Source organism: Carcharhinus amblyrhynchos, chromosome 24, assembly GCF_965287045.1.
Source record: "Carcharhinus amblyrhynchos chromosome 24, sCarAmb.v2.hapA, whole genome shotgun sequence".
NCBI lineage: Eukaryota > Metazoa > Chordata > Chondrichthyes > Carcharhiniformes > Carcharhinidae > Carcharhinus > Carcharhinus amblyrhynchos.
In genome coordinates this window covers 1,251,492-1,272,296 of record NC_137347.1, presented here as the reverse complement: position 1 = coordinate 1,272,296, position 20,805 = coordinate 1,251,492, and the positions used below count along the sequence as shown (strand labels likewise).

The window sequence follows — 20,805 nt, the reverse complement described above, 5'->3', positions numbered from 1 at the left end:
TCTCTTCAGAGATGTTTTCATTGTTCATCTGTGACTTAAAAGTCAGCGCATGGGATGAGGGGCTGCATTGTGTCTTTTATTTGGCAAGTCTTAGGGCAGAGGAATGCAAAATAGGTGTTTGTGATAACTTAGTAACGCCATTACGCTGCCAACTCAATGAACTCCAGTCTTTTGCTGAACATGGGGGAAGAGAGCGGATATTTGACAGGTGATAGCATCCTCAAAGGAAGTGTCAACCAGCTGGGTTTGACTGCCAAGAATAATTTGCCTAGCTTCCTTCTCAGTTGGGGAATCTTGATTGATGGTTTGAAGCTGAGAAGAATTGAACTCAGAGGAAAACAAGAAGGATTACTTCAGGATCCTGCATGTTCTGACTCTGCTCACCTGTAGACCAGTTATATTTACTGTGCATTTGGATTATCGTTCACAAGACATTTAGTTCTCACACTGGGTAAAAATAGTTGCCTATACCAGCAGAACGCCTTCAGTTTCCACATGTTTCTTCTTACAGGACACCCATTACAGTTAAACCAGAGAACTGAGGTCTCCCTTTAGGACACACACATGCAGTGACGAGGTAATGCTTTACCCTCCAAATATTCAGAGGGTCATTGCCTCACTCTCCTGGCTGTAGAAAGTGGGAGACATCATTAGAGAAATACAAAAATACTGGGGAAGAGAAAGTAGTCACTCATCCCATTGGCTGCGCTCCTGTCTTTACCATATCACATTACTGATCTCCATTTCTCTTTCCATCCTTCCATTCATTAACATCAGTGGGAAAAAAAAGTCGGACGACAGGTTTGTGTCTATCAGCACAAAGTTATGTTCTCTAATTTTCAGTCCCAATGAAAAATGGATTTGCTATGTTGCATTAAACTGTGATTTATTTTTAAAATATCAATATTATTGCAAGATAGACTGATTACAGCTTGCTGCCAACATTTTTGGAACTATTCCCTTGCTCTGCTTACGTTTTATTTGCAGTTTTCCATCCAAAGCTGTAATATTGTTCGAAGCTTGTTGCTCTGACTGTCCAGAGCCTTTCATATTTTGGTCTGTGCTTCTCAAGAGAGATGCAAGATATGGTTTTCTTTATTGAAGTAAAATTAAAGATATTTGAGAAATTGGGGCAGTTAGTGTCAGGCTTTTCTCTCTGGAAACCAGGATTTTAATCCAGTTGAGGTTGATGGATGAAGGACTGAAGTGATTTTTTCTTTGACTGACTTCTGTAAAATTTGGTTGTGCATTGCCTTTATTTTTGGTGCCTTGGTTGTCGCTTTGCCCTGAAATAGCAGATTCTGGTGCAGTATTTGTTGGACATCATTTTGAGTGGGTCATTAACATTGGGAGCATGTATGGAAAGAATGCAGAGTCGGAAAACCAGTCGGAATGTAATGTCGATTTGATATTATCAGTGCTATTTCCAAGTTGGGCACTCCAGCTAACACCATCTCAGCAATGAACACATTCATCAGTAGAAAGAACTGGACCCCGATTCCCAGCCAGCACAACTTCAAGAGAGCATTAACACTGTCAAGTTAGTTCTGAGTTCTGCTCAGACCATTTTCTCCCAGTAGTTTCTATCCCCTTATCCATGAGTATCACAATGAGAATAAGCAGAGAACATAAGAAATAGGAGCAGGAGTAGGCCATCTAGCCCTTCGAGCCTGCCCCACCATTCGGTAAGATCATGGCTGATCTGATAGTGGTTCAGTTCCACTTACCTGCCCACTCCCCATAACCCTTAATTCCCTTATCGATCAGAAATCTATCCATCTGTGACTTAAACAAGGTAGCCACAACTGCTTCATTGGGCAGAGAATTCCAAAGATTCACTACCCTCTGGGAGAAGAAGTTCCTCCTCAACTCTGTTCTAAATTGACTCCCCTGTATTTTCAGGCTGTACCCTCTAGTTCTTGTTTCCTTTCGAAGTGGAAATAACCTCGCTGATTCTACCCTGTCCAGCCCCTTCATTATCGTATATGTCTCTATAAGATCTCCCCTCAACCTTCTAAACTCCAAAGACCCAGAGGGGACAAGGAGGAGGACAAATTGATTAAAGAGGGAGAGGAGAAGGGAACATGATCCACCTAGAATTTCAGGAGTGTTTATCTTTTTGCAACCTCAGTGACGAACAGTGTGAGCAACGTCTCAGCTTCACTCACTGAAATCTGCCTTCTGTTGTTGACAGAACTGTGGTCTCCAAGCAGGGTGAGAACAGCATTGTCAGGGCTGGGATGATAACTGTGGATTTAAATGTTTTTGTTCGACTTCTTACAGACTGTAACAGGCGATATTTCCAAAATATCCCAGTTTGCTGTTCACTGTTGTATCAGGTTCCCTACGCAAGGAGAACTGAATACATTTCATTCTATTCTGGCTAAGAGAAGCATCATGAGGATTGCAGCTACCCCTTTGTATGGTGTGCTATTAACTGAACGCACGTTGTGTTTTGGGTGCCATGTGTAAAGTCAGAAATGTACAGCCACCAAAAGGCATTTCCCTTCCTCAACGTCCAGCTGGTGTGTGACTGTGAGGAGTCTACTGGTCAATGACTTATATCCTGGGCAACAATCCTGATGCCTTTATTTTCCAGCTGTCAACAGTGCCACCAACATTTTGAGATGATTACTAGTGACAAGGGATATCCGCCGACTTCTGGCTTGTGACTCTGGTGCACAGCCCTTGTACAAATGGCCTCATGTCCACAATGAAAGCCGTGCTACAATATGAAATATGAATGAAGATTCCACTGGGGAATTTTAAGTAAGACTCCAATTACCTGAACTATCCTGGAGGATCCCTGCATAACCCTTCCTCTTTTTTTTGGCAATGACAGTTGTCTACATAGATCAAGTTTTCTGAGATGGTTCGATACGAATGTGATATGTGCGATTATCACCATTAACATTCACTTTGAGTCCAACAGCTGGAGACATTTGATACATTTCCCCTCCCGTTGGGTCACTGTGGTCAAAAGGATGGTGAATCACTCTCATTGTGCCTCTGTGGCGGCTGCCCAAAGCTTTAGTGCATCCCTCAGCACGGAGTCCTGGGCTTTGGAATTTTCCCATCTGCAACACTTGATCACGGATGACTCCTTGTACTGGAAGATCAACAGGTTTCGGGAAGACCAAGGAGTGTCACCCACCAAGCCGATGATCCTCCAGCATCAGCTGATGGTTGTCTTGGTGTGCCCCTAGGAACAGCCCATAGAGCACAGAGTCCCCGTCCCTGGGGACAGCCCATAGAGCACAGAGTCCCCGTCCCTGGGGACAGCCCGTAGAGCACAGAGTCCCCGTCCCTGGGAACAGCCCATAGAGCACAGAGTCCCCATCCCTGGGAACAGCCCGTAGAGCACAGAGTCCCCGTCCCTGGGGACAGCCCGTAGAGCACAGAGTCCCCGTCCCTGGGAACAGCCCGTAGAGCACAGAGTCCCCGTCCCTGGGAACAGCCCATAGAGCACAGAGTCCCCGTCCCTGGGAACAGCCCATAGAGCACAGAGTCCCCGTCCCTGGGGACAGCCCGTAGAGCACAGAGTCCCCGTCCCTGGGAACAGCCCGTAGAGCACAGAGTCCCCGTCCCTGGGAACAGCCCATAGAGCACAGAGCCCCCGTCCCTGGGAACAGCCCGTAGAGCACAGAGTCCCCGTCCCTGGGAACAGCCCATAGAGCACAGAGTCCCCGTCCCTGGGAACAGCCCATAGAGCACAGAGCCCCCGTCCCTGGGAACAGCCCGTAGAGCACAGAGTCCCCGTCCCTGGGAACAGCCCGTAGAGCACAGAGTCCCCGTCCCTGGGAACAGCCCACAGAGCACAGAGTCCCCGTCCCTGGGAACAGCCCACAGAGCACAGAGCCCCCGTCCCTGGGAACAGCCCGCAGAGCACAGAGTCCCCGTCCCTGGGAACAGCTCACAGAGCACAGAGTCCCCGTCCCTGGGAACAGCCCATAGAGCACAGAGTCCCCGTCCCTGGGAAAAGCCCATAGAGCACAGAGTCCCCGTCCCTGGGAACAGCTCACAGAGCACCGAGTCCCCGACCCTGGGAACAGCCCATAGAGCACAGAGTCCCCGTCCCTGGGAACAGCCCATAGAGCACAGAGTCCCCGTCCCTGGGAACAGCCCATAGAGCACAGAGTCCCCGTCCCTGGGAGCAGCCCACAGAGCACAGAGTCCCCGTCCCTGGGAACAGCCCGTAGAGCACAGAGTCCCCATCCCTGGGAACAGCCCGTAGAGCACAGAGTCCCCGTCCCTGGGAACAGCCCGTGGAAGACAGAGTCCCCGTCCCTGGGAACAGCCTGGAGAGCACAGAATCCTGCATCATGGGCCTGCTTGGGATGAACTTCAACAAAAGCCACTGCATCACTCTCCAGAACCTAAGAAGAGCTTGTGGAGCACAGAGTTCCACAAGGGGTGGACAGCCATCTCTTCCCCAACACAGCCACCTCAAGGGCAGTGTGTGGATGGAGTGAGACTCCAAGTGTGTGTGGGATGGGAAAACCTTTCTCACCAGCAGCCACACTAGGTCTTGGTGCTTGTCTGAAAGTTCTGGTGATGAGACATTTTGCCAAATGATTTTGACAGTCTGCTCGGGGAACCATCGACAGGAGCCACCATCGCCTTTTCCTTCAGCTTCTAGGATGTTGTAAGGAGAGCACTGTCTGATGGACTTGTGGTTAAAAGCACTCCCACATACCCATTTTCTGTTTCATTATAGCTACTTGCTCCTTCCAGTATCTAACAAACTCACTGGTCCCTCCAAACCATATCCCGAGCACCTTCAGACAGTCTGACCTGACCATGGAGAGGGACAAATGATCAGTCAGTCCATTTCCTAAAGAACACGGCCTCATTCTTGCCATGAATTACCTTGACACCCAAGGCCAGTTTGAACTAGTCGCAGATGTTGATCAGCCTGCAGACCAGCAGCAGATCTAAGCAGAAGGTGATGACATTGTCCACGTACAGGGAGGCTTTGACCTGACTGCCTGGGATGGTCACTCCTCTTATACCCGAATCCTTCCTGATGGACTCAGCAAAGGGTTCTGTACAACACACAAACAGGACCAGCAAGAGTGGCCAGTCCTGCCTAATTCCAGATTTAATTGGAAAGCTTTCTGATTCCCACCGGTTGACTGAAACTGTGCTACTGATGTTTGTATTGGACAGTGGATTTAATTGCAGATTCCATCCCCAAACCCTATTTTGGAAAGCACATCCATCGTGTATGTGTGCAATATTTTGTCAGACGCCTCCACCTGGTCCAGGCTGATGAAGCAGACGTCTACATCTCTGTCCCGCACGCAGACGATCGTATGCCTGAGTCGTGCGAGACTGTCAGAGATCTTCCAGCCGGGTACAGCACAGGTCTGGTCAGGGTGCATCACCAACTCCAGGCGGACCTGACCTGATTAATGATGACCTTGAACAGAACTTTATCGTCCGTATTCAACAGTGAAATGGGTCACCAATTTCTCATTATCTCCCTGTATCCCTTCCGCTTGTAGATGAGGCCATTCCTCATGGATTCTGTTATTCTCCCGTCCAAAACCATACTCTCGTATCCCTCCAGGTCAGTCTGATCGTGTCCCACAAAGCCAAGTACAACGCAGCCGCTAAGCTGTTATTTCTGGCAGTTTGACTCGTCTCAAAGGACTTGACAGCCTCGTTAGTTCATCCCGAGTTAACAGTTTGTCCCGACTCCCACTCGCTGTCCTCTCAGACCTCTATGAGAGAGGACAGGAAGGTCTGGGAGGCTGTGTGTGGGCTTCATATCATAAAATCCAGCACTGAAGGATATGCCGATCCTCAAGACTGTGATACTTTTACTGAGCTATCTTCAGGCTGCCGATCACAGAGGCCTCTGTGTGAGGTTGGAGTGTGAGGAGGAAGTCCGATGTGGGAAGGATGAGGTGTGAGAAGAGCATTATTTTAGATGGTTTCAGCCCTGCTTCTGGTCACAGCCTCAGACACAGTTGCTCTAGTGATGCTGAGCGTAGTTTCATCCAGTATGGTGAGGACATGTCGCCACGCCAGTTCCCAATATTTTGCTGCTGCTGCCTCTAGTTGTGGGCCATACACTGATGGAATGAGGCTTATAATTCACTGGTAAACATATCTGGTGGGATTTTTCTCTCTCTCTTTGCAGTGTATTTCCCAGCAGTGGGAAGCACAATGTTATGGTCCCACTGTTGACACCCCTCGTCACTGAGAAACCCCCAGTGGGTGTGCGGTGTTGGTGGACCATATGAACTCGCTAATGTGTATAGCAGCATGATTTTGGCGATTGCATTTGAAGATTAATTCATTGACCTGTGAGGGCATTGACCTTCCCGTGGCACTGCACATCGGTGCTGCGGATATGACTTGTGACGGCTCCTTGTTCCCTTTCCTTCCCAGCATCTGCCTGGAGGGTCTCCTGGTTCCCAATGAACAGAGGCCTCCTCTGTCCCTGTCCACCACCTTCGCCAAGGCCTCAGTGCTTTGTTGAAGAAGCAGGCTCTATGTTCTGATCGGCTCATGTTCTTCCAGATTTCCCAGCTATATCCAGCACTTGCTGTTGCCAAAATGCCATCTCCTTTTTAAGAGATGCAAACAGGTTTTAAGCAGTACAGTGTAGCATTCAGTGGTATTTGCTTTGCATGAAACTGTGCCCCCCACTGAGGCACGCAGACACTTAACAGCAACTTTCACCTTGACTGCACAGTACATTTACGATAATAAATAGGCAGTATGAAAGTTAGTGGGAGTCTTCCCAACAGTGGGCAGCATCCCTGCCTCTGAGCCAGAAGCTCTAGGTTCAAGTTTTTTTGTTATTCATTCACGGGACGTGGATGAATATTTATTGCCCATCCCCATTTGCCATTGGGAAGGTGGTGGTGAGCTGCCTTCTTGAATGGCAAGCACGAGGTGGTCCACTTTGGTAGGAATAATGGTAGGAAGGACTATTACTTATGGGGCGAAAAACTGCAGCAGGCGACGGTGCAGAGGGACCTCGGGGTCCTTGTGCATGAGTCGCAAAAACCCAGCTTGCAGGTGCAGCAGGTGGTCAGGAAGGCGAATGGGATGCTGGCCTTCATAGCGAGGGGGATTGAATATAAAAGTAGGGAGGTCTTGCTGCAGCTGTATAGGGCATTGGTGAGGCCGCAGCTGGAGTACTGTGTGCAGTTTTGGTCGCCGCACATACGCAAGGATATTTTGGCCTTGGAGGGAGTGCAGAGGAGGTTTACTAGGCTGATACCGGAGTTGAGGGGGTTGAGCTATGAGGAGAGGCTGAATAAACTAGGCTTGTACTCGTTAGAGTTTAGAAGAATGAGGGGAGATCTCATTGAGACATATAAGATGATGAATGGGATGGATAGGATAGAGGTGGAGAGACTCTTCCCGCTCAAAAAAGACAGTAGGACTAGGGGGCACAGCCTCAAGATAAAGGGGGAGCGGTTTAGAACGGAGTTGAGGAGGAACTTCTTCACTCAAAGGGTGGCGAATCTCTGGAATTCTCTGCCCGTTGAAGTGGTGGAGGCTGCCTCGCTAAATATTTTAAGATGCGGGTTGATGGGTTTTTGATAAGCGAGGGGATTAAGGGTTATGGGGAGAAAGCGGGAATGTGGAACTGAGCCACGACAGATCAGCCATGATCTTATTGAATGGCGGGGCAGGCTCGAAGGGCTAGATGGCCTCCTCCTGCTCCTATTTCTTATGTTCTTATGTTCTAATCGCTGCAGTCCACATGCTGGGAATTGACCCACAATTCCGTTAGGGAGGGAATTCCAGGATTTTGACCCAGTGACTGTGAAGGAACGGTGATGTATTTCCAAGTCAGGATGGTGAGTGGTTTGGAGGGGAACTTGTAGGTGGTGGTGTTCCCATTTCTCTGCTGCCCTTATCCTTCTAGATGGAAGTGGTCATGGGTTTGGAAGATGCTGTCTAAGGGTCTTAAGTGAATTGCTAGAGTGAATCTTGTAGATAGGACACACTGCTACTACTGAGCATTGGTTGTGGAGGGATTGAATGTTTGTAGATGCAGTGCCAATCAAGTGGGCTGTTTTGTCCTGGATGGTGTCGAGCTTCTTGGGTGTTGTTGGATTTGCCCCCATCCAGGCAAGTGGGGAGCATTCCATAACTTGTAGATGGTGGGTAGGTTTTGGGGAGTCAGGAAGTGAGTTAGTCGCCGCAATACTGACTCTACTCTTGCAGCCATTGTGTTTATGGGGTGAGTCCAATCGAGTTTCTGGTCAATGTTAACTCCAAGGATGTTGACAGTGGGGGATTCAGTGATGGTAACACCATTGAATGTCAAGGGGTGGTATTTAGAGTCTCTCTTATTGATGGTGTTCGTTGCCTGGCATTTGTGTGGCGTGAATGTTATTTGCTTGTCAGCCCAAACCTGGATACTGTCCAGATCTTGTTGCGTTTGAACATGAGCTGCTTCAGTATCTGAGGAGTCGCGAATGGTGCTGAACATTGTGTAATCATCGGTGAACATCCCCACTTATCACCTTATGATGGAGGGAAGGTCACTGATGAAGCAGCTGAAGATTGTTGGGCCTAGGACACTGAGGGACTCCTGCAGAGATGTCCTGGAGCTGAGATGACTGACCCCCCCACAACCATAACCATCTTCCTATGTACCAGGTATGACTCCAACCAGCGGAGTATTTGCCTCCCGATATCCATTGATTCCAGTTTCACGAGGGTTCCTTGATGCCACACTCGGTCAAACGTGGCCTTGATGTCAAGGACTGTCACTCTCACCTCTGGAATTCAGCTCATTTGTCCATGTTTGAACCGTGGCTGTACTGAGGTCAGGAGCTGAGTGAAACCCAAGCAATAACCACCGAGCAGGTTAATGCTGAGCAGGTGCTGCTTAGTAGCGCTGTCGATGACCCCTTCCATCATCTTACTGATGATGGAGAATAGACTGATGGGATGCTAATTGGCTGGATTGGATTTGTCCTGCCTTTTGTTTCCAGGACATACCTGGGCAATTTTCCACATTGCTGGATAGATGCCAGTGCTGTAACTGTACTGGAAGAATTAGCTAGGGGAGCAGCAAGTTCTGGAACACAAGTCTTCAGCTCTATAGCCGGAATGTTATCAGGGCCCATTGCATCTGCAGGATCCAGAACCTCCAACTCCAACTGAGTCCCACCCCAGGGCGTCACGACCAAGAAAGGCGTGTTCACGTGATCAAACAGGTTGAGTGTGTCAACCAGGAAATCATCCCAACATACCAGTGACAGGCAGTAAGAACAGGAGAGATTCCTGGTTAACTATGCTCGATGGGGATTGGCACCCTTCAAGCAATAAGCCGCTGGAGACAGATTAGCAACATGTTCTGGGAACTACTAGCTGTGGAAACAGACAACAGTCTGGCTGAGAGTACCAGGAGGTGCAGGAAGAGAGTTGAAAATGAATATTAGCCACTCATTGCATGCTGTGCCCATTTTAGTGGGCTTACCCATTTTAGCCTCTTCATATCTATTCAGCAGAAGTTCAAATCATTAAATAGTCTTATTACCAGATTCATCAAGAGTATCCACAAGAGAGGCTAGTGTAAAAAATAAAACAATAAGTTGGGAATTTTGTAGTGTGCAACCTTCTAAGGCTGAGGTTCATACAACTTAAATAACAGCAGATTTATTCTTGTTCCAGACCTGGGACTGTTTGATGGGACTATATATAAAATTCTTTATTGCATGCTGAACTTGGAATGTTTGACATGGGTGTTATAAAGGAAGTTTACTTTGTATCCATCTCAAATTGTTCCGCACCTTAAAGTATTTAGGAGTGAACTGGAAAACTAATGGGTCTATGTGGAAACTAATCGGACTGACAAGTCCACTGGATCTGATGGCATAGATGCCTGAGTCCTAGCAATAGTACATTTGTTGAAATCTTCCAAGTTTCCTGAATTTGGAAAGGTTCCAGTGAGTTGGAAAGGTGCAAGTGTAACACACTATTGAAGGAAGGAGGATGACATTAGGAAAGCAGGAAATTACAGGCCAGTTAGTCCAACATCTGTCATTAGGGAAATGCAAGATTCCGTTATTAAGCCGCTGTAGCAAGACATTTAGAAAATCATAATACTTTAAGGCAGAGTCAACATGGCTTTGTGAAATGGAAATCATATTTGACAATTTTATTAGAGTTCTTTGAGGTTGCAGAGCTGGGCCGAGAGGTGGCGGATGGAGTTTAATGCGGAGAAGTGTGAGGTAATTCACTTTGGTAGGAATAACAGATGTGTCGAGTATAGGGCTAACGGGAGGACTTTGAATAGTGTGGATGAACAGAGGGATCTAGGTGTATGTGTACATAGATCCCTGAAAGTTGGGAGTCAAGTAGATAAGGTTGTTAAGAAGGCATACGGTGTCTTGGCGTTTATTGGTAGGGGGATTGAATTTAGGAGTCGCAGCGTCATGATGCAACTGTACACAACTCTGGTGCGGCCGCACTTGGAGTATTGTGTGCAGTTCTGGTCCCCACATTACAGGAAGGATGTAGAGGCTTTGGAGAGGGTGCAGAGGAGGTTTACCAGGATGTTGCCTGGTATGGAGGGGAGGTCCTATGAGGAGAGACTGAGGGATTTGGGGTTGTTTTCGCTAGATAGAAGGCGGCTAAGAGGGGATCTTATTGAAACATATAAAATGATTAGAGGTTTAGATAGGGTGGATAGTGATAGCCTTTTTCCTCGGATGGAGAAAGCTAGCATGAGGGGGCATGGCTTTAAATTAAGGGGGGGTAGTTATAGGACGGATGTCAGGGGTAGGTTCTTTACCCAGAGGGTGGTGAGGGATTGGAATGCCCTGCCTGCTGCAGTTGTAAATGCGCCTAGTTTGGGGGCGTTTAAGAGATCCGTGGATAGGTTTATGGATGATAAGGGATTGGTTTAGGTTAGAGGGTCATTGTTTTTTAACTGGTCGGTGCAACATCGTGGGCCGAAGGGCCTGTTCTGCGCTGTAATGTTCTATGTTCTATGTAGTGAGCAGGATGGGTAAAGGGATACCAGTTGACGTAGCGTATTTGTATTTCGCTAAAGTGCCACATAAAAAGTAACTGGTATTTGGCTCATGGTACTTGGTGATATATTAGCATAAATAGAGGGTAGGCTAACTAACAAGACACAGACAGTTGAGAAAAAAGACTGATGTTTATTTAGGTTGGAAAACTGGAACAAATGCAGTGTCACAGGGGTCATTGCTGTGGCCTCGGCTATTTACAATCAGCATTGTGACAATACTGTGCCTTTAAGAAATGTATTTTAGTCATGTTTCTGTGCAGGCTCTGTTTTAGTCATTTGTTTTGTATTATTGGTGCCCATAACCAGCATCCCATATTGTTCCTGCACCAGCGTAATTGCTTCTAATTGCTAGAATGTTTGTTTTAATCTGGACTAATGTTGTTCTGTTGTATTTAGTGGTTCCCCTGGGTTTTGCAGAGGAGGACTTGATTAGGTTGATTGTCAGGTAAGGTCATAAGACTGGATGGAGCTAGGTTTACGCAGAGAATTCAAGGTTAGTTGCTACTTTAGGTGCTGCTTTGAGTTGAGAAAGAGAGAAGTGCTTCTCTTTTCCCCCTCGCTGAAATTGAAGACTGGAATAAGTCTCTTTCTCTGAGGTTCTGCTGTATCTTTCTCTGTGTGGAAGCTACAGAGAGAAGTATCCCTTTCTGTCCATGAATTGGGAGGGGACTGGGAGCTGCCAAAGACTAGGTTTAACAAAGAACAACACAGCACAGGAAACAAGCCCTTCAGTCCCACAAGCCCACGCCGCCCATTTTAACACTCAGTAAGTGCCTCATTCCAATCCTTCCACCTACGACTTTTGTCTATGCCTCTTGGACTCCATAATAAAGGGGTACAAATTTAGAGAATTATATGTGAGCCAGATTAAGGGAGGTCTAATTTAGGGACAATTTGTTAACACCAATCAGGCTAAGAGCACGTTTTTGGGGTGTGGGAGGAAACCGGAGCACCCGGAGAAAACCCACGCAAGCACGGGGAGAATGTGCAAACTCCCCCAGAACGTCCCTGAAGTTCTGCTGTTTGAAGATAGATTCTTCTCTGGACACTGCTGCCTAGATCTCTGTCCAGAAGTGTTAAAAAGCTGGAAATTTACCATTATGTGATCACACTTGTTTTTGTGCTCTGCAATTCTGAAGATCACTAGAGGTCACTGGAGATTTTGCTTTATATTGGAAATACAGATATTGCTAGTTAAGAATTAAACTTTGTCATCTTTACATATTTTATTGGTAAAAGCTATGCTAATTCTTTTTGCTATTTTCTAAATATGTTTTTAAATAAAGTTTGTTTTAATACAACTTCCTACTGGGTCAATTGCATCATATCTGGAGCAACCCTTATGCTCACCCTATTGCCAAAATCAAATACAGAAGTTGGGGTCCAGGCTAACTGCGTAATATACCTTGAAGCTTTGGTCTGATCCCTAACAGAATTCATGACCTGGATGAAGAGATTGATTTTATTGCAGCTAGATTTATAGATGATTTGAAGATAAGGAGGGGAGCGAGTTGTGAGGAGGATACAAAGAGTCTGGAAAGGGAGAGAGAATAAGGCAGGTGGAATATAATGTGAGGAAATGTGAGGTTGTCCGCTTTGTTAGGAAGAATAGAAACTGCAGAATATTATTGAAATGTAGAGCAACTGCAGAATACTGCAGCACAGAGAGCGGCGGAGGCCAGGTCACTGAATATATTCAAGGCTGAGTTCGGCAAATGTGTCATTCACAACGGAGTCAAGGGTTATAGGAACAGAGAGGAAAGTGGCATAATGGCCACAATCGGAGCTTTACTCTGTATCTGACCCCGTGCTGTACCTGTTCTGGGAGTGTTTGATGGGGGGACAGTGTAGAGGGAGCTTTACTCTGTATCTAACCCCGTGCTGTCCCTGTCCTGGGAGTGTTTGATGGGGGGACAGTGTAGAGGGAGCTTTACTCTGTATCTAACCCCGTGCTGTCCCTGTCCTGGGAGTGTTTGATTGGGGGACAGTGTAGAGGGAGCTTTACTCTGTATCTGACCCCGTGCTGTACCTGTCCTGGGAGTGTTTGATGGGGGACAGTGTAGAGGGAGTTTTACTCTGTATCTAACCCCGTGCTGTCCCTGTCCTGGGAGTGTTTGATGGGGGGACAGTGTAGAGGGAGCTTTATTCTGTATCGAACCCCGTGCTGTACCTGTCCTGGGAGTGTTTGATGGGGGACAGTGTAGAGGGAGCTTTACTCTGTATCTAACCCCGTGCTGTACCTGTCCTGGGAGTGTTTGATGGGGGGACAGTGTAGAGGGAGCTTTACTCTGTATCTAACCCCGTGCTGTACCTGTCCTGGGAGTGTTTGATGGGGGATGGTGTAGAGGGAGCTTTACTCTGTATCTAACCCCGTGCTGTACCTGTCCTGGGAGTGTTTGATGGGGGGACAGTGTAGAGGGAGCTTTACTCTGTATCTAACCCCGTGCTGTACCTGTCCTGGGAGTGTTTGATGGGGGATGGTGTAGAGGGAGCTTTACTCTGTATCTAACCCTGTGCTGTACCTGTCGTGGGACTGTTTGATGGGGGATGGTGTAGAGGGAGCTTTACTCTGTATCTAACCCCGTGCTATACCTGTCCTGGGAGTGTTTGATGGGGGGACAGTGTAGAGGGAGCTTTACTCTGTATCTAACCCTGTGCTGTACCTGTCCTGGGAGTGTTTGATGGGGACAGTGTAGAGGGAGCTTTACTCTGTATCTAACCCCGTGCTGTACCTGTCCTGGGAGTGTTTGATGAAAGTGGAGAGGGATCTTTATTTTGTATCGAGCCTTGGGCTGAAACTCCTTCATGGAGCATGTAGAATGAGTTGTAGCCTTTATATCATCTGTACTGTATCTGATGAGCATCAAATGTTATAATAATCTGTATTTCTGCACAGACATACATCAGTCCCTCTCTCTGTTTTCCCAAAAGGTATCGACAGGTGTACAAATAGATTAAACAATAGTATAATTAAATATAACAAGATATAATTAACTATAAAGCAAAACATCTGCAAAATAAGGTCTTTTCTTGCATATGTTCAGGAGATTGGTTATTGTCCAATACTTTCCATTAGCAAACCAAGAGCTAGACTTTATGGCTGTGTTTTTTATTGGAGTAATGCAGTGAAAAATATATCTTGAAGCACAGAGGTTGAAATGTTCAGTTTCACACCATACAGATCTTAGGAGCATTGTTGACTCCAATGGCCATGACTTATTGACAACTTTTCCAGCTCCGTTCCCAAGCTCACTGCTACCCAAATGGGGCTAAGCTCCTGGCATGCCTCCTGGTGGCCAATTACTGAGTATCATTGGCAGGAACTTTGCAGCAAATTAACCAGGGTATAATGTGTGAACTGGGGCGTTTAACAGAAATGCTGAATATCTCTCTCTGTTAATGATTCTCATATCTCCTTCCAACATGTCCATTAGTGGAAAGGAAACCACAGCAATGCACTGGCAGGTTTGTGTGCATCAGCATAGAATCTTTAACTCAGGATCAGTGTTTCCTGTGTTTATTTCAGAATTAGATTTCACTTGGAATACATGTTGTCATCTCTTGCTCCTATTAGTGAATTAGCATTCTGCTATTATCAAAAACGTTATGCCATCTGTACCATGCTCCCTGCTAACTATTGCTTGCATCAAAAGGGAAGCTTTTGTTTCCTTTGCTCATTTTATCATAGAACACTACAGTGCAGAAAGAGGCCCTTTGGCCCATCGAGTCTGCACCAAACACAATCCCACCCAGGCCCTACCCCCATATCCCTACATATTATACCCACTAATCCCTCTAACCTACACATCCCTGGACACTAAGGGGCAATTTTTTAGCATGGCCAATCAACCTAACCCGCACATCTTTGGACTGTGGGAGGAAACCGGAGCACCCGGAGGAAACCCATGTTGGGCCGAAGGGCCTGTTTCCTGTGCTGTGTTGTTCTTTTGAAACCCATGCAGACACGAGGAGAATGTGTGAACTCCACACAGACAGTGACCCGAGCCAGGAACCAAACCCAGGACCCTGAAGCAGTAGTGCTAACCACTGTGCCACCATGCCACCCATTTTAGTCAGGCATTACTTGGGACACTAGCCTTTCAGTTTTGGAAACTGGGTTTGAATCCAATCCAGATTCCAGGAACGGAATTCTCTTCCCTTTCCATTGTAAGCATTTAGAACAACCTCAGCTCAGTTTAATGTGACAAAAGCCCACTTGACAAAACTATTCTTTAGCACAAGACGCTAAAATGTAAGAGACATGTAAGGTTCATATGTTCAGAGGGGAATTACACAGTAACTTCATTGCAGTGTTAATGTAAGTTTTACTTGTGACCAATAAATAAATTTAAATTAACTTTAACTTTACTATGTCCTGATGGAGAACAGTAAAATTGAATAAACACTTTACAGGACAGTTGTCCTGATCCCCAACATTGACACCCCTTCACATGAGAATTCAAACTCTGTTCCACCCTTAGTGTGTATTAATATTGAACAGATCACTAAGAAGTATAAAATGAAGTTTACACTTCCAGTTATCTGAGATGTGTTTATGTGGCAAGATAGTATCTGCACTTTGCACAGGGGATTAGTAAGTGCCAATACTTTCCATTAACAATTCAGTAACTGGAATACTGACTCTTGGCGCTGAAGAAATTCATGTGGAAAATGTGTTTTGGAGCTGCTTTGAAGGTTATTGATCTGGAAGTGTTCAGTTTCACATCGCACAGAGGTTTAGGGACTTAGGACATGGCTGTTACTTTAGCAGGAAGAGTACTTTACCAGGTAATCTTTTGCTCTAATAATCAACTTCCAAAGAGCAATCTCGCTGTTAGTGACCTGGCACTGCCTGATGTCACAGTACAGAATGACTTTTTCTCTATATCTGATTTTACTGTATCCACCAGGAGAATGTTTGATGTCCCCTGTGCTGCCTTGAAATTCAGGTCTTTGAAATAAGGTGCTTGTATGAAATTCCATTTTGCTGGTTTAGTTCCCGCACCACCTGGTGGATATGTCCTTCAGGACTCAAGCAGTTCAGTTCGCAATGGTGCTACCAGAGACACGTTTGGCAATTGATATTGAAAACCCTCCTCAGATTCCACTCAGTACTCCTTACAAGTGATGTTCTACATAAAGGAATGCTGACTCATCAGCTGAGGAAGGGATCTGGGTGCGGTAGGTAGTAATTAGCTTGACCTGATGCCATGAAACTTCACGGGGTCCAGGGTCAATGCTGAGGTTTGGCACAGACACTTCTTCCTGACAGTATAGCAGTGTACTGTACTACATCTGCTGGTGCTAGCCTGATGATGGGACAGGACATGCTCTTGGATGGTAATGGAGAAGCCTAGGAGACTGTTCTTTAAGGTATGATTCTGTGAGTATAACTGTGATAGGCTGTTGCTTGACTAGTCTGTGGGACAGCCCTCCCAGTTTTGGTACAGGTCCCCCGATGTCAATGAGGATGACTTTGCAGGATCAACAGGGCAGGATGTGCCATTTTCCTTCTGGTGCCTTGACCAATGTCAGGTAGTTGGTGGATTTTGTGCTTATCTGACATCCCTGTCATGGTCTGGTACAGCTGAGTGAGTTGCCAGGTCGTCTGAGAGGACATTTAAGAGTTAATTACATTGCTGTGAGCAGAAGTCAATCAAAGTAAATCCATAGAATCCCTACAGTGCAGAATGAGGCCATTGGGATGATCGAGACTACATCACCAAAAGAGCATTTTTCCTGTAATTTCATAATCATCATTCATGAAGATTTGCCTTTTATTGCAGACTTTTTTATTAATTAATTGCATTTAAGCTTCTCGAGCTGCCATGGTGGAATTTAAACTCATTCCTCCAGCCTAGGTTACTGCTGTAGTAATATTTTGCAATGTTACCGACCATCCCCCCGTACTTTGATAAAAGGAGTAGGCCATATGTCCCTTCAAGCCATTCAGTAAAATCACTGCTGATCTGATCTTGTCCTGAACTCCACTTTCACATTCAAAGGCGTTGACCATATCCTGAAGTGACAGAATTCATAACATTTCAGTGAAGGTCAGATGCTGCCCTCAGAGTCTGGGGTTAATGAATCTGGGATGCTAACGGAGCTGTGAAGCAGCACTGTGAACCACTGTGCTACCGTGCCGCCCATTTTAGTCAGGAATTAGTTGGGACACTAGCCTTTCATTTTTGGAAACTGGGTTTGAATCCAATCCAGATTCCAGGAAGGAAACCTTCTGAAATTCCGATATAAGTTGGATTCCAGAATATTCATGACCTTTTCGGGTATCAGTTGTTGTTTCGTGTGATGCTCACCACACACTCGGTGAGCCTCTACACACGGTGGAAGGTATGATGCCTATTGTTGTACAATGCTAACCATCTTCTCCAGAGTCCATTCCAGAGGAGATTGACTCAGTAATCGTGCTGTTTTAAGAGGAGCGGAAGGCGCACAGTTGAAGATTTGTTTGTTTCTATTTCCTTCTGTGCTGAGAAACCTGAAGTAATAATCTATTTTAACTAAGAATTATTATTACTACAAACAGTCAATGTACATGTGGTGACAATCCATGACAGAAAGAATGCTGTCTAATTTTTCTCACTTGGAGCTGGTCAGTTAGGGACGTTTCTTCAGGGTCTGCTTCTTCACATATACAGAAAATCAGTTATTCGATAGTCACTGGACCAGTCGTGCAAATCGATGTACTGCATTACCCACTTCAATCAGCAAAGGGACAGCCGTTTATTGATCTCCTTGGTTGGGGTCTGTTTTGGTAAATTAACAGCATTACAATGTCAAAAACCAGCCAACGCCTTAAATTAGGTACCTGATGGACTATATATTTTTCTTCTCGTCCACTGGGTATTAAAATAATCTGGAATTCTCAATGAACTAAAGGTAATTTCAATAAAAATGTGACCTGTGGATTGTAAATAGCCACCATAGGCTTATCCTCAGCCAGACGTTCTCAGCACCTGTCCTTTGTAAGCAATCATGTTCTTATATTTTACGAAGGAACAATTCACAATGAAGGGACTTCCATTTCTTTCACTTCTCTGCTTTTAGGCTGCAGTTGGATTCAGGTAACACTGCATCTGCTTTTCTTCTCTAAACCCCTAATATGTTCATTAACATTGTGCTTTTATCTTCTTCTTGACTCCTAGTCATCTCTTTAATAGTAAAAAGAATTTCTTCCGGATTCAAACCACACGGAAACAGAGGTATCAAGCGCCTGGATAGGTCATCTGATCCTTTGGAATGCCAGCTAACTGAATCTGCATGAACCCCTCCCCTCTCAGTCCTCCAATTCCTTGCTTCAGCACACATTGGAGACTAGCCTGCTCTCCATTAGGTAGACTTTTAGATGCTTGATGTTAGATGACTTTTTTATGCCTGTTCTTGCATGGGTTGATGGGTTTATTCATTTGATAATCAAGGTACTATCTTATATAACCTTCTGAAATTCCAATATAAGTTGTTACCAACCTGGAATTCCAGAATATTCATGACCTTTTCGGGTATCAGTTGCGGTGTGTTGTTTCGTGTGATGCTCACCACACACTCGGTGAGCCTCTACACACGGTGGAAGGTATGATGCCTATCGTTGTATAATGCTAACCATCTTCTCCAGAGTCCATTCCAGAGGAGATTGATTCAGTAATCGTGCTGTTTTAAAAGGAGCAAAAGGCGCACAGTTGAAGATTTGTTTCTATTTCCTTCTGTGCTGAAATTGTTGATGTGGGTACAAATACCAGGGTCCCCCAGTGTCTCTCTGGAGGGACTATTCTCCATGTGGTTATTCCAAGTGGAGGCGTTACTGCCAATATTCACCCTCAATTGTTTTCCAATCAAGTTGCAGGTTTCAGCAGGGAACATTTAGGTCAATTGTGATATCTCTACAATCACACCAAGTGGGGTTAGTTAACTTAGCACGATTCATGGGTGGGACATGGAACATTGTTCGCATAAACTGTAGAAGAAGATCCCTGAAATGTAATTTTCACCTCTCAAGTGTTTGATTTACCAGTTTTCCAAATATCCTTTCTTGTGATCCGACATTGAGAATGTATTTTTTAAAATATTGAAAAATTGACATGAGCAAAAGACACTTGGGAAATGATTTAACTCAGTATCAAAGCATGGAACTGGGGCTATTGCTCCAGCCAGCTCATTGCTATCCACTAAAACTAAACAAGGGACCAACTATCCAGTTTCTGAGTTAAATTCAGATTTTCGTTTTATATGAAATTCACTATTTACAGTGTATTTACAGTGTATTTGTATTTTTTGGGGTGTGGAGATTGCCAATGTCAGAGCGGAGAATGGTTGTGGAATGTTTGATTACGGTTCCCTTTTCACTTTTGTACAAAATAGAAACAAACAACTTTTGGAGTCCACCTATTTGTCACTTGAATGCCTGCCATTGCCAGTCCAGTGTTCTTCCTTTCATTAATGTTTCCCAGTCCATCATAGCCAACTCATGCCTCACATGGTTATCTCATTGAGGTACAGAACTCTGGTCTCAGAACCATCTCCTTCACTATCCACATTGATAAAGAATTCTATCATGGTCACTTGTCCCCAAGGGTTCTCTCACAATGCACAACACCCAGTCCAAGATAGCCTGTTCCCTTGTTGGTTCCTAACCGTATTGGTCCAGCAAACCATCCCAGATACACTCTCCAAGGGCAGATGGAGTTCCTGCCCGCTGCTGGTCAATGTCCATGCAGTGGGCAGGGACTGCCAGAATCAGTGTTGCCTGCTGAGTCAGATTAGCGGGCACCAAGTGAAAATTGATGCCATGAGCTTGGAGAGGCATGAAGGGAGATACGAGAGAAACTGGAAAAAGACATGAGTTCAGGGCACCTCTGAGGAAGTTTGGCCCCGTGAGTGGGGGAAGAGAAAGGGAAGGGGCAGAGGCAGATAATCAAACACTCTCAATTGTAGTGATAAAGCTGCTCATTCACTCCTCACATTTGTTCTGGAGGTGGCACTGGAGACGGTAGAACATAAAAAAAAGGAGCAGGACTGGGTTATTTGGCCTATAGAGCCTGTTCCTCCATCTCTGAAGATCATGATTGATCCCCACTGTGACCCCACTCTCCCCCCTACACTCTCCCCCCCCGCAACACTCTCCTCCCACTCTCTCTCCCCCCCCCACTCTTTCTCTCTCTCTCTCCCCTCCCCACACACTCTCTCTCCCCACCCACACTCTCTCTCCCCCTCCACCCTCTCTCACCTCTTTCTCTCTCTCTCTCCCCTCCCCACACTCTCTCTCCCCCCCCAACTCTCTCTCACCCCCCACTCTTTCTCTCTCTCTCCCCTCCCCACACTCTCTCTCCCCCCCCAACTCTCTCTCACCCCCCTACTCTTTCTCTCTCTCTCTCTCTCCCCTCCCCACACTCTCTCTCCCCCCCAACTCTCTCTCCCCCCCCAACTCTCTCTCACCCCCCACTCTTTCTCTCTCTCTCTCTCTCTCCCCCCTCCCCACACACTCTCTCCCCCCCAACTCTCTCTCACCCCCCACTCTTTCTCTCTCTCTCTCTCCCCTCCCCACACTCTCTCTCCCCCCGCAACTCTCTCTCACCCCCCACTCTTTCTCTCTCTCTCTCCCCTCCCCACACTCTCTCTCCCCCCGCAACTCTCTCTCACCCCCCACTCTTTCTCTCTCTCTCTCCCCTCCCCACACTCTCTCTCCCCCCCAACTCTCTCTCACCCCCCTACTCTTTCTCTCTCTCTCTCTCTCCCCTCCCCACACTCTCTCTCCCCCCCAACTCTCTCTCCCC

General features: G+C 46.3%; 1 protein-coding gene across 1 annotated transcript in view; it reads left to right on the top strand.

Annotated features, from left to right (window-relative positions):
• The window catches only part of kcnq4 (potassium voltage-gated channel subfamily Q member 4), a 545,719-nt gene that overhangs the window by 465,995 nt on the left and 58,919 nt on the right, over positions 1–20,805 (top strand). The window lies entirely within an intron of this gene.